General features: G+C 38.0%; 1 protein-coding gene across 1 annotated transcript in view; it reads left to right on the top strand.

The window, feature by feature from the left end:
• The window catches only part of arhgdia (Rho GDP dissociation inhibitor (GDI) alpha), a 30,207-nt gene that overhangs the window by 2,680 nt on the left and 14,963 nt on the right, over nucleotides 1–12,564 (top strand). The window lies entirely within an intron of this gene.

Below are 12,564 nucleotides of genomic sequence, written 5' to 3'. Positions count from 1 at the left end.
CCCGTGGCTCTTCTGCCGTGGTTTACTGACCCCCGTAAAGCTGCTACAGCTGGGCAATAAAAAAGTTATAGCTTGATTTATTTATTTTTTCAGTGTTGTAGATACAGGGGTTGGAAAATGAAATGGAAACACCTGGTTTAGACCACAATCATTTATTATTATGGTGTTGGGCTTCCTTTCGTGGCCAATTCAGGATCCGTTTGTCTTGGGAATGACAGATACTTGTCCTTCAGTGGGATTTTGAGCCGTTACTCTTCCAGAACAGCGGCCAGGTCACCGTGTGTATGGTTGTGTGTGTGTATATATATATGAGGGAAATGTTTTCTGACTCGCTCTTCCGAAAATATTTTCCTCAAAATGTGCATTTCTAAGAGACAAACCATGTACCGGTAATATTAGATACACATCATCAAAGCCAGGCAACACACGCCTGTTTCAAACAATAATCACGCTGGCACATGAAGAAATTGATTTTTCCAGTAAGATTAATCTGTTTATTTAGTTTAAGTGTTTGTCATGTTCTGGCAATAAAGAAGAGTTAAAAAAAAAAAAAAAAAAATAACGGTCTGGTTTCTACAACTTTCACTTAGGAACACAAATCTGCCTTTAAATTTTAAAGAAATAAAGATTTGATGTTATTGTGATAATTATTGATATTGAATGATATTAAAAAAATATTATCATGATAATTTTTGGCCATATCACCACTATTATCAATAATAATTGAAGTTGGGCCACAAAAAATCACCCACTTTGGGTTTTCTCCACATCGTATATCACACGGATGAAGGAGAGACCGTGAAGGTGGACTCATCAGAGAACAATATGTTTCATATTGCCCAAAATTTGCACTGTTGACTCAAATGAAAGTTTGACATTGGCACGAGTGACCCAGAGGTTTGGCTATAGCAGTCTGACCATGAATATTGAGAGTCGAGGTGCGCAGTGAGTTGGGGAGCTGTGGTTTTATGTTTTTTGGAGACAATCCGGGTTAGTATCCAGACATCCCTTTCAGACCGCTTCCTCTTGTGTCGACAGTTGCTACTGTTGGATGTGATTCGTCCATGTGACGGTATGCTGACATTATTACCCTGGATAACATAACTCTCGATAAACCACAAAGACCTGCTGTCCTCTGGTCACAGATGATCACCAACCTGAACTCTGATATATCTCCCATTATGTTGTGTGGATTGCAGTATTTTATGACCCGCTGTGCTGTTGCTCTGCTAATTCCACCTTCACACTATCCTCTTACTGATGGAATGTAGAATCAGTCCAGATTGGCCGCACACATAAAGGCATGAATCCTCCAACACTATACTGGCCAGTGTTTCTGCTTCATTGTCCAACCCCTGAACGTAGGCCTAAAATATTAGAGCTGCACGTTTCTTGGTAAATTAGGAAAAACATTTTTTGTGTGTTTCAAATAGAGATCATGATTCTGATCAGACAACTAAACAAAATGGCATTTACTAGAGGTTCTGACAAATGATAATTGCTGCAGTGAATTTAAAATGTTTAATTTGAATGAATTATTTAAAAAAAAAAAATAGGATTGAAAGAATGATTCAATGACTCTCTCATGAAGACTTAATTTGTTTAATCACTGGATGAATCAGCGTTTCTGAATGAATCTCTTGAATTAATGATTCAGTCACGTTTTTAACAGTCACTTGTCGCCACCTACTGGTGTAACAATGTCATTCATATAATCGTTATTTGAAGTTACTTTTAAAAGTTAATTTGTTCTGTTTCGATCGTTGCCGTTAACTTTAGTGTTTATCCGAGCTATACGTTTATTTCGCAGTACTTATGTGATATGAATTATTGTACAGTATTTTAATAACAATACCCTGTGTCAGCGCCAACACACATCTGAATGTTCGCTGTGATCGTACTTGAAGGTTTAATAGACAGAGCCGAATCGGTGTCATTTACGAATAAGATCGTGTGGGTCTTTGAATTAAGAGAGCAGTTTTTGTGATTAATCGTGCAGCTCTGCTTAATATAGTTCTATACATTTGTTCTGAAACGGATTAAAAGGGTGTTTTTTATTTCTTTAATCTCAACCAAACAGCCATGTAGCCAATTAGATTTAATTATTTATTTAATGTTGGTCCTAAAAAAGTTGTTCACTTAAGTAACTCAAATAAAAATATTTAGTCATAGCACTGCACATGCTCATTCATTTACATACACGGCACATTAATTTATATGAATTAATATAACAATTCACAATACTAAACTGCAATATTTTTTCGTATGTAAAAAGTTGAAACAGACATTTCCAAAAATTAATGTGTGAAATGCAAGCTTGATTTCACAGAATATCAGAGTAAAATTCATAATGCAAACGGATGTGTTGCACTTTTAGCTTTGCTGTAAGAAGGGCTTGTATAGTGGGCAATAGCGTAAATGCTCTGACAGTCAGTTTACAGTTTGAAGAAAATCTTGAAAAGCAAGTTAGTTCCAGTTGGACAAAAACGTTAGGCATGTGGAAATGAGAATTGTTTATATATATATATATATATATATATATATATACGTATATTAAATAAACTGTTCATACCAGCTTGTCCATGTGATTTGTCATTCAGTCTGCAGTTGCAAAACAAAGACAAACACATTTAGGCTATATTTAATGTTGCGCTGCCAGAGAACATGAAACTACATTACCGGTGTGTGTGAAATGTGCTATACAATTAAACTTGACGTCCCTCACCAAGTCTAACAAGCACAAACAGTGTTAAATAGAGTTTGATGTGAAAGCAAAAAGGTACCTTGCCCTGCAGTGTTTTTCTACGTTTTACTACAGTAAAGGATGTGAATATAGTAGACCTATTTAAAAGTGAAAGAAAGGAAGAAATGTTTATAATCATTCGTCTGTAAAAAAAAAAAAGAGACATGAGTGAAGATTTGAGAAAATAAACTAGAGATTCCATGTCCAGTGGAACAACTCATGGAGTATTGTTAAATTTGTGGATAATCGTGTGACCCGATTGCAAAACAAAATACAAAGCCAACAAATGGATTTATTTATGGGCTCATGTAGCTTACCTCTCTATTTCAGCACAAATCCAAATGTTTCCATGGCTGCAACTTGCAATGTATCATTTATTAGCACTCGTGTCATAATATTCGTGTAAAACAGCATTTATCTACAAAAAAAAATAATAATAATGTTTTGGCACAGCTCTATTCATATAGTTTTTCCCTGTGGTATTAATAATTGTGGAATTTCACTGATATCAAAAATGTTGGTATCATAATAAACTACACAGTGCCGGGAGAACCAGTGAGAAAGCGGTTGAATTCGCCGCAGTATTAATAACATCGTTGCGAGATCAAGTGGGAAGCGTTCAAATTCAGCGCATAATTAACAAGTTATAGTATAATATAACAAGTTAAGAAGGCTTTTTCACCAACAAATCACCATGGATTTTATGTATTTTAAGTTTAAGGACTTTCAACTGCTTCACACTTTTTCCAGCTCTTCAAAGCTCTAAATATTATCCAATTTAAATGTTATTTTTTATGTGATGATCAAAACTAATTTTTACATTTTAGTGTCGTTAATAAATTAATTTAATCTGCACCTCAACTCAAGCTCAGTGCTTTACTGTCAAATGTGCATTTCTAAGAAATAAACGTAATATTAGTTACTGTGCTTATTATTAATGCAAAATAGTAGTAATTATCCCCCCACCCCCAGTTCTACCAAATCAGGTGCTGGTGCCACCTTATCTCAACACGTTAGCATCTGAGGAAACTCCATGTACAATACAATTATAAAAAAAAGTTCTGTTTGTTTCTTTGTTTTAATCCCCCCCCCCCCCCCCCCCCTGTGTTCAATTATTGTATTCATTAAAACTCACCAAAATGTCATATTTAAACTTTTTTTTTTTCCTTGAAACTAAAATGTCTTCATGCCTTAAAATAGCTTGAATGTAACTCTACACCTTTTCCTCATTAATTATACGAGGTTCTATGAATATGCAAATTAGCCCCGCCTCCGCTCACTCACACCAGCTCAGAGACACACTGGTTGACGATCACACGTTGATCTGATTGGTTAGTTTGTGACGTCAGAAACACCAGCGATTTCAAACCGTGTTTTTGAGACTGTCTTTGTTTCACTGCAGTTTTAAGGAGAAAATACTCAGCAATGGTGTCGACTTATGAATTTACACATGGTTTGTCTTAAAGTACATTAAAAACACCACATAGACATATAAACAATATTAAAAACTTGATTTTCTCCACAGGGGGACTTTATAGATAATGAATACTAACCTAAATTATTTGGAAGAGGCTCAGGATATTGAAGAAACTTGGCTTAGTTCATGTGTTGTGGCAGTTATTGTAGTTCTGAACATTGAACAGGGTTTCCACCACTACAGTGTGACCTAGCATGTTTATGACAAGAGCCAAAGCTGGGAGGGGCTTCTTGAAGTGTGATCTATTCCTGTCTCTATCCTCGTGTCTCTTTCTGTCTCCAAGGACCTCGGTTGCTTCTCAAGCTTTTTGCAGTATTAGGTCAATGACAATCGCACTGCTCTCCCCTGACATGTCTGACCTTCAACTTAACAAAAACACTTGGGGATCCCTAGGGATCGCTCCATGTTTGTTTTCAGTTGAGCCAATCCCGAACTAAAAATCAGCATTACCAACAGCACGGCTGACTCTCCTCTGATGCAGGCAGTGTTATTGATCGTGAGGTACGAGGCTCATGGCTGTTGCCAGGGAAATCTCTTCACAAGTTGGCCAAACCTAAATCACCCCCTCCCTTAGTGGTGCTGATGAACCTGCAACACACCATTGACCTGCTTTCACTCATGTTCTACTCTGCTCGACGCTCTACACTTCTCACTGCATCCTTTTAATAGGTCTCGTTTTAGTTTTATAAAACGGATTGTTCCGGTCCTTGATTCTGATTGGTTGAGCTATGTTCGAAGCCGTTGTAAATCACTCAACAAACACACGTGACCGCATTACATTAGTATTACTCCGCAACTGCCGTTTGTGATTGTTTGTTGCTGCATGTGTTGCTTAGCAACCTCTGTGGAACTACATTGCTTGGCGGAGGAATAAATGTGTTATAACGTTATATTATTTGTTGCTGGTGTTTATTTATTTATTTTTTTTTACTTTCTTTTTATTATAAGGATCTTTCACATTTCACAGTTTACATTGGAGGCAAAAAAAAAAAAAAAAGTGAATTATACTTATATTATTAGTTATGCACTTTTCCAAATGAGACATTTGGTTCGAAAACAAAAGATTATAATTGCCTCACATATATATATTGACCTTTTTGTGATTACATGTAAACCAAAACGTAAACAAACAAACAAACAAAAAAAAACCTATATACAAAAGGTGCAAGTGGATAAGGTTTTGTTTCATTTACACAAAACTACAAACAGACTACCTAACAGAACTACAGTTTATTTCAATCCTCTCTCTCCTGTTGACCACACCCTTCCCAACCCTGTGTCGTCTGCCCTCGCTGCTCAGACCTCAGACAAGATCCAGTCTTATTGCACTTATATATGCAATCCACTTAGACCATAAACCTATAAATTTCTCCTTTTCTAATCTCAAGGTCATAGTGAGTCTCTCCATTATATATATTTGGTTTATAATGTTGTACCATTCATCAGAACCTGGTAGGTCTGGTTGAAGCCATTTTCTTGTCACTGCCTTCCTGGCTGACAGTAAAAGAATCCTAAGCAGGTACTTATCTGCAGCCAAAGTCAGATTTGGGGTTTCCATACCTAGGTACATATGTAAGAAATCAAAAGGAATATTAATTTGAAAAATATTCTCCAAGCATCTATGTACCTCTTGCCAAAAGGGTACAGCCTTTGGGCAGGCCCAGAATATATGATAATGATTAGCGTCATTGACGCCACACAGTCTCCAGCATCCTGTTCCTATGTTTTGGTGAGATTTCTGGGCGGGGGTAATAAAAAATCTCATTTTTTTCCATCCAAATTCTCTCCAAGTTAACGAACAAGTTGTCTTCCACTGTATTTTACACATTACTTCCCAGTCATTCTCATCTATTGCTGTGCCAATTTCCTTTTCCCATTTCCTTTTGACGTATTGCGTGTTTATTGGTTTGCTTGCTTGGAGACCTTGGTACAGCCTTGATATGATTTTTGTAATGGTATTCACATTATAAGCTACTGGTGTTTATTTTATGAATAAAATAAATATTAAAATGAATATTTTTATGGAGTAACCGGTTTATAAAAGCAATAAGCACCTCAAAGCCGTGTTTTACAGTGGATTTAGAACAGCTAAAGGGGTTTTAGGCACTCCGCTTCGTGTCGTTGCTAACAACGCCCCTTAGATGTCCTAAATCAAGGGGCTTATTGCTTAAAAACATTTTTATTTCCAGTGCACGCTTATCAAATTGTCAGCATATGAAACCTTTGCTTTAAAGTCAGCATGAATTAGGCTAGAAGTTGTGATTGAAACGGCTTCTCAAAGGAGAAAAAACATGTAGGGAGAGACTTGATTTTGTCTATTGGGAATTGATTAGATCGTTGGTTTGTTGTTAATTGCACGTAGGCCTGTCACGATAACAAATTTTGCTGGACGATAAATTGTCCAAGAAATTATCGCGATAAACGATAATATTGTCGTACTGAGACCATTTTCATTTAATATAATTATAATGGCATAATAATGCAGGTACACCTTTTCAACGATCTATAAACTTTTATTTCTAAAGAATATTAAACATTGAAAACGGAAAACATTTTAAATATCCAAAAAAATGAACAAAACAACCAAAAACAATGAAAGCAATGGACTCTTAGTGTCTGTTAACAAAATAAATGTCTGTTAATAAAAAAAAATGAAACAAAATTGCACTTCAAAAAATATTAAATATTAGGCTTTAGACATTATTAAATAGTGATACATTCCATAACAGGCAAAACTGACAGTTAGGACCTTTGTAAACAAATAAAAAAAGCCTCAACAAGCCATATCACCCAAATTTTGCACTGTTACTCCTGTTACTTTGTCAAGTGATTGTGTACTGTCGGGAAGACAGAGACGCACTTTATTGCGTGCATGCTACGCACTGAAAATACTTGGTTAGGATTAGGGGTGAGGAGTGCGTGCGTATTACACGCCATAAAGAGTGTATCATATGCACGCAAAAACTATTTTTGGCATATAAATGGCACGAGAAATAACATTTGTGGTATAGATATGCATTTTCATGTGATTGGGCTCGCTGTCGCAACTCACAACTAGCGTCTTCTCTCTCTCCCGGCAGTAGCCGCAAACAGTCCCGCGGCCGCCGGCGCTTTCCCATACAAAGACCATGTGACTGACAAGCGCCGCCTTCCCACACAAAGACCATGCAACTGACAACAAGAGGGTTCACTCCTCCTATACGCTAAAGAACCGAGCGAGAGTGGTCATCCAGTCTCTTTGGTAGAGAGAGAGAGACGAGGAAAACAAACAAGCATGCAAATGGAATTATCGCGGCCGGAAAAATTATCGAGCTCATTTTTTTTATCGTGCGATTAATCGACTTATCGACTATCGCGACAGGCCTAATTGTACGTTGCATGTTGAGTCGCTGGAGGGGTAGGGGTTGAAACTTATCTGGCTACAATCAATAACTTTATTGTCCCACCCCTTATTGTCCCCAAATAAAGCCGTAACAGAACCATTGTGCATCTCTGAGCAACTCATAGGTAATTATGTCTTGAATGAATCAGCATTTCTTTTTTTCTTTTTTTTTTTTTTCACAAATAAATGATTCAATGAATCCATTTATAAAGATAGTCACTTGCTTCGTGTGAATTAACTAATTTGAAACGAATTATTTAGCCATTTGAATGAATCAGTTGATTGAATGATTCAATGATCCGCTCATTAAAACAGTGTCAGATTGGCACCAACTACTGGCAGTTTTAGTTTCATATTTAAAGTATCATTTCATTAAAACAAACACATGTATATATTCTATATTTTTTAAAACATTAATCTCAGCATTATTAGCTAATTCGTTTGTAAGTATATACGCATTTAAATGCTGCTTCAAATGCAGGTTCTGTGACACATACAGTACACAAATAGTTTTTTGGATTTTGTTGATAAAAGGGCTGTCACTTTACGTTCGAAAATCGATTGCACAATCGATCAGACCAACTAACACAAGTTTCGAAAACGAAAATAGGGAATCGATTTTAACAGCGTTCTCTCGGAGCGCGTCCAGCTCGTCACGATGCGAACGCGCGTCACACAGCAACTGCAGGCTCAGACAAACACGCATGGCAGCAAATTATCCTTCTGCATAATGTGTCTCTTTTTACTACAAAAAATGTGAATTCTGACGGTATTCAGACAGTCTCATGCATACAGATACAGATTCGTTCGGGTTACGGTCTTTGTTTGACATTTCTAATCTTAAACACAATGTTTTTCATTGTTATGGCAGTCCACTCTGCTTATTGTTTTTCGAGAATGTTGCACACCTGTTTGTCATTGTGCACGAAACTTCACGCCAATAAATCATCAGAAATATTGCTTGCTTGTGTGCGTCCTAATGCCTGTTAGTTGTCAGTGGATTTGCCTATATTTGGCATTTAAAATGGAAACGTCTTTAGACGTGGAAAATCGATTTTACAATCGATTCAATGAATACTTGTGTAAAAAATCCAATAGAATTTTTTTCACAAAAGTGACAGTCCTAGTTGATACTAATTTAATTTGAATGGTAGCAGTCTGTCTTAATATTGAAATATAATATTATGCCAAAATTGATGTAATATTTGACTAAAATGATGCTTACATCTAATAAGGCTGGAAGAAAATTGCCCTTATTAAAGGTGAAATGCCATTGGAAATCAATTTAAGGTGACATCACCCTTTAATGAAAAGGTTAATGTCTGTCACTGCTGTGAACTAACCACAGCACAGAATATGAAGAATTTCAAAAGCTTTGGGAGTCTAAACCCGTCCAAGCACATTATCGTTATCGACAAATCCCATTATCGCACACTGCTACATTAAAACATTTAGCTAGACTTGTCCATTTGGATTTCACGGTGACTTTAAGTTGGAGATTGTTTAAGGGAAGCTACCTTAAAATTGCATCTCTTTTGAGGTCACTTATGTTTCAGTAAGAATGCTGCCTTTTTAGAAGGCTGCGTGTGTAGGAATAGAGAGCCAAGGCCAATAGGAAAATAATGGATTGTTTATAGAAGTATTCCCTGAGTTCCAGGGTGAGGCAGGGATATGAACAATGTTCCTCTTGTTTACATTGGAATTTTCCAGACTATCCTCAGAATGTGTCACTTTCGACATGTGTTAAGACCCCATGCGGTCTAAATTAAGAGTTCGGTTGGCTTTCAGTTCTTCCTAAAAGTGAATTATAAATATAATCTTTAGCAGATAGCCATATTTAAAATTAAACTGTCTTTCTCTTCTAGGATAGATATATTGATGACTCATGTTGCACATTTGGGCGTATCCGTATCCCATCAAATCTTCCCTTTAATGACATTGAACCCCCATCTAAAACCACGTGACTAGCAGTAACAAGTACAAGTAGCATATCATGGTTCAATGCTACTGGCTACTTAAAGATGTGCCCCACCCCAGCTTCCTCTTTCAATAGGAAATACATCAGCGTAGGGAAGCAAATTGCACTTGAGCCTTTTCAGTGGGTTTTTATTCACGAGCTGATCTGTTCTGTGCATCTTCAACTTATCCTGCTGTCATTTTATAATTAAATGTTGAATTTAGTGGTTTATTATATGAAGTTCAAATAGTTTCAACTTGCCCAGGAACATTGTCATTCACCCCACGCTGGGGCCTGTGGTGTTTTGGCCTGTGTTCAGAGTGTTTCTTTACTGACTCAGCCACTCTAATTAAGTTTAGCCTTCGTGGGTTGGGGCCAAGTACTTGTGGTGCTCTGTTACCCACAATTCCTCCGTTGTGCTGAGCTACACATGACTCGACGGTGGGGATAATTGTTGTTCCTGCACACTGTGGCTGTTTGGGCTCAATTCATCTTACTTTAAGACTGATGGTTGAAAACGTCTGTTTCCCTTTTACTTGACCCCACTTTGTTTTGTGCTTGTCCCTGTGGATTTGGATTTTCTTCCCATATTGCCTTGTCATCTGTCCATGTGGCACAGATTTCAGTTCACTCTTTTACTCTTAAATATTTCACAATGGCTATGTTTACATGCAACCAAATAATCCATTAGTAATTGGACTGACGGCTCAATCAGCCTTCATGTAAACACCTTAAGCGATTTGATTGAGCTCGATCCGAATGAAATTGAGGGGTATTTTTACTGCGTGATCAATATAAGCAGCACGGCACAACGGTTCATACTCATTGTCTCCAAATTATGACCAGAAATTGATAAATATTAAGTCTGCTGTTTAAAACAATTAAAAAAAACAATGTAGGAGAATGGTTATTAAGCGCAAACATCGGGAAACTGTGTATTCTTTTGCATGTCAAAAAATAAATTCCGATTTGAAGCTTGAGACCTATAACCCGATCACTTGTTTAGCTTTCATGTAAACACTACGTTCAGATTCATCAATCAGAATGAATTCAGTCCGATTAAAGGTGCTCTAAGCGATGTCACGCGTTTTTTAGGCCAAAACATTTTTTTTTTGTCACATACAGCAAACATCTCCTCACTATCCGCTAGCTGCCTGTCCCCTGAACACACTGTAAACAAACGCGGTCTCTCTAGACACCACAGGCTCCACAAACGGCAAGATAAACAAACTGGCCCAGCCTGGAACACGAAACATAACAAACTGTGTTCCAGCTAATAATGTACAAGAATGATTTGGGGGTGGAGTTGGGGGGTTAGTGCGCGTGCACATGAAGGGGGGTGTGGGGAGTGGAGGAGAGAGAGATGAAGAGGGAAGTTAGCTAGAGAAGAGATGTCCTAACAACAACTAACGTTAAAATTGTATATTCTTGAGAATTTTTATATGGCCAACACACGACCAAAAAGACGACGTTACAATAAACAAATGACAAAGTATAGGGAGAAGGAACGCGAAGTCCAGAATTTACATCGGAAAAGCGTTGAAAAGGTGGCGAGAACTACGCCGGCAGAAGGGCTTCCAATCCGGCATTCAGGTGGCTCTGTTTTTGCTGGACAGGTGCGTAAATCCAGTTTGCCTTTTCTAAATGGTTCATGACTGTTTGAGGAAGCACGGGAGGGGGAGGGGACGGGACGGGATGAGGAGGAGGGAGGGTCGAGCTACCCTCCGTTTTGTTTGACAATACTTCGAACGTCAACAAGAAGTGACGTCACCCAACATCGCTTAGAGCATCTTTAAAACAAAAGTTGTGCATGTAAACACAGCCATTGTTGCGGCGGCCACGGGATGCGTTACCGTTGTGTTGAGGTTTGGGGTTAAGTGGGACAGAAACTTATTTTTCTGTGCTGTGTTGTGGTCTGTCGTTTGCTGGAGAAATGTTTCAAATGAAGTGCCAGTCTTTTTTTTTTTTTGTCTTGAGCCCTGTCAACAGAGTGAAAAATAGTTAGGCTATGTCTGGAAAACGAAGCAGCATCTAGTGAGAGTCTCACTTTCCCTTTCCCAGCGGATTAGACCTACTGTTTAATTAACACGAGTGCTCTCCATAGCTACAGTCTCCTGGCTGTAAGATCGCCTTACGTAACAATATTATTATCCAGAGCTAGAGGCTTCTGTTTTAAGCATTACAATAGTTTACTTTGACAATTCACATGTAACAATGTTTATTTGGCTGTATGATCAACACTATTTCTTTTTTTTTTCTTTTCTTTTTTGCCATACTTGCTGAACGTCGCATGCCAGCCAAGCTACTGCACTTGAGAAGAATGGGAATGTTTTCAATGGGTGTTGAAGCCCTATTGTTCAACAGCCTCATTTTCTTCCCCATCAAACTATTTATATCATCTGTTTCGAGTAGCTATATCAATGCAGAATTTATAGCCTAGAGTCACTTCAACTTAGACTTCACACGTCTTTGCTGTACTCAGTTTAAACCTGAGGACAACGGAGTCTCTTGAGGAAACTGATTGGGTTTGTCAGGTAAATCCTCTTTACCTGGCACCGTTTGACATCCCACCGCTCTTACCGACACTTCCCCCCTTTAATTAGCACTAATCTTGACTTCATAATCTTGTTAAGTTTAATGGTTGCTCAGTAACGAGCCTAATCTTGGGCTTTGTAACCCTTAGACTAACATGTTAGTCCTGCTCAGGCTTCCCTAGTGATGACACTTCTGGATAATCCCTAATTAGAGTGAATTAGACTCAGCTGGACAGAATCGGATGGAAAAGTGGGTGATGCCAACGTCAAATTCAAGCCGTCTCCACTGTCAAGAGCTTGAACTGGCCTTGACGGCTCACTTTGCCTTGTTTTCATCGACCAGATGCTTTATAAAGTCACCTGCCGTTGTTTCCCTGGGTTATGTAGCCTACTTGCTGCCTATGTTTAGAAAAGAACTGCTACACCCTTGTTAAACGATTTCGCCGTCATGCTCAGCTGTGTGAAATTACC

The sequence above is a fragment of the Scardinius erythrophthalmus genome (assembly GCF_964197995.2).
Source record: "Scardinius erythrophthalmus genome assembly, chromosome: 1".
Classification (NCBI taxonomy): Eukaryota; Metazoa; Chordata; class Actinopteri; order Cypriniformes; family Leuciscidae; genus Scardinius; species Scardinius erythrophthalmus.
The sequence above is the reverse complement of the archived record's forward strand: the minus strand, read 5'-3'. Positions and strand labels throughout refer to the sequence as shown.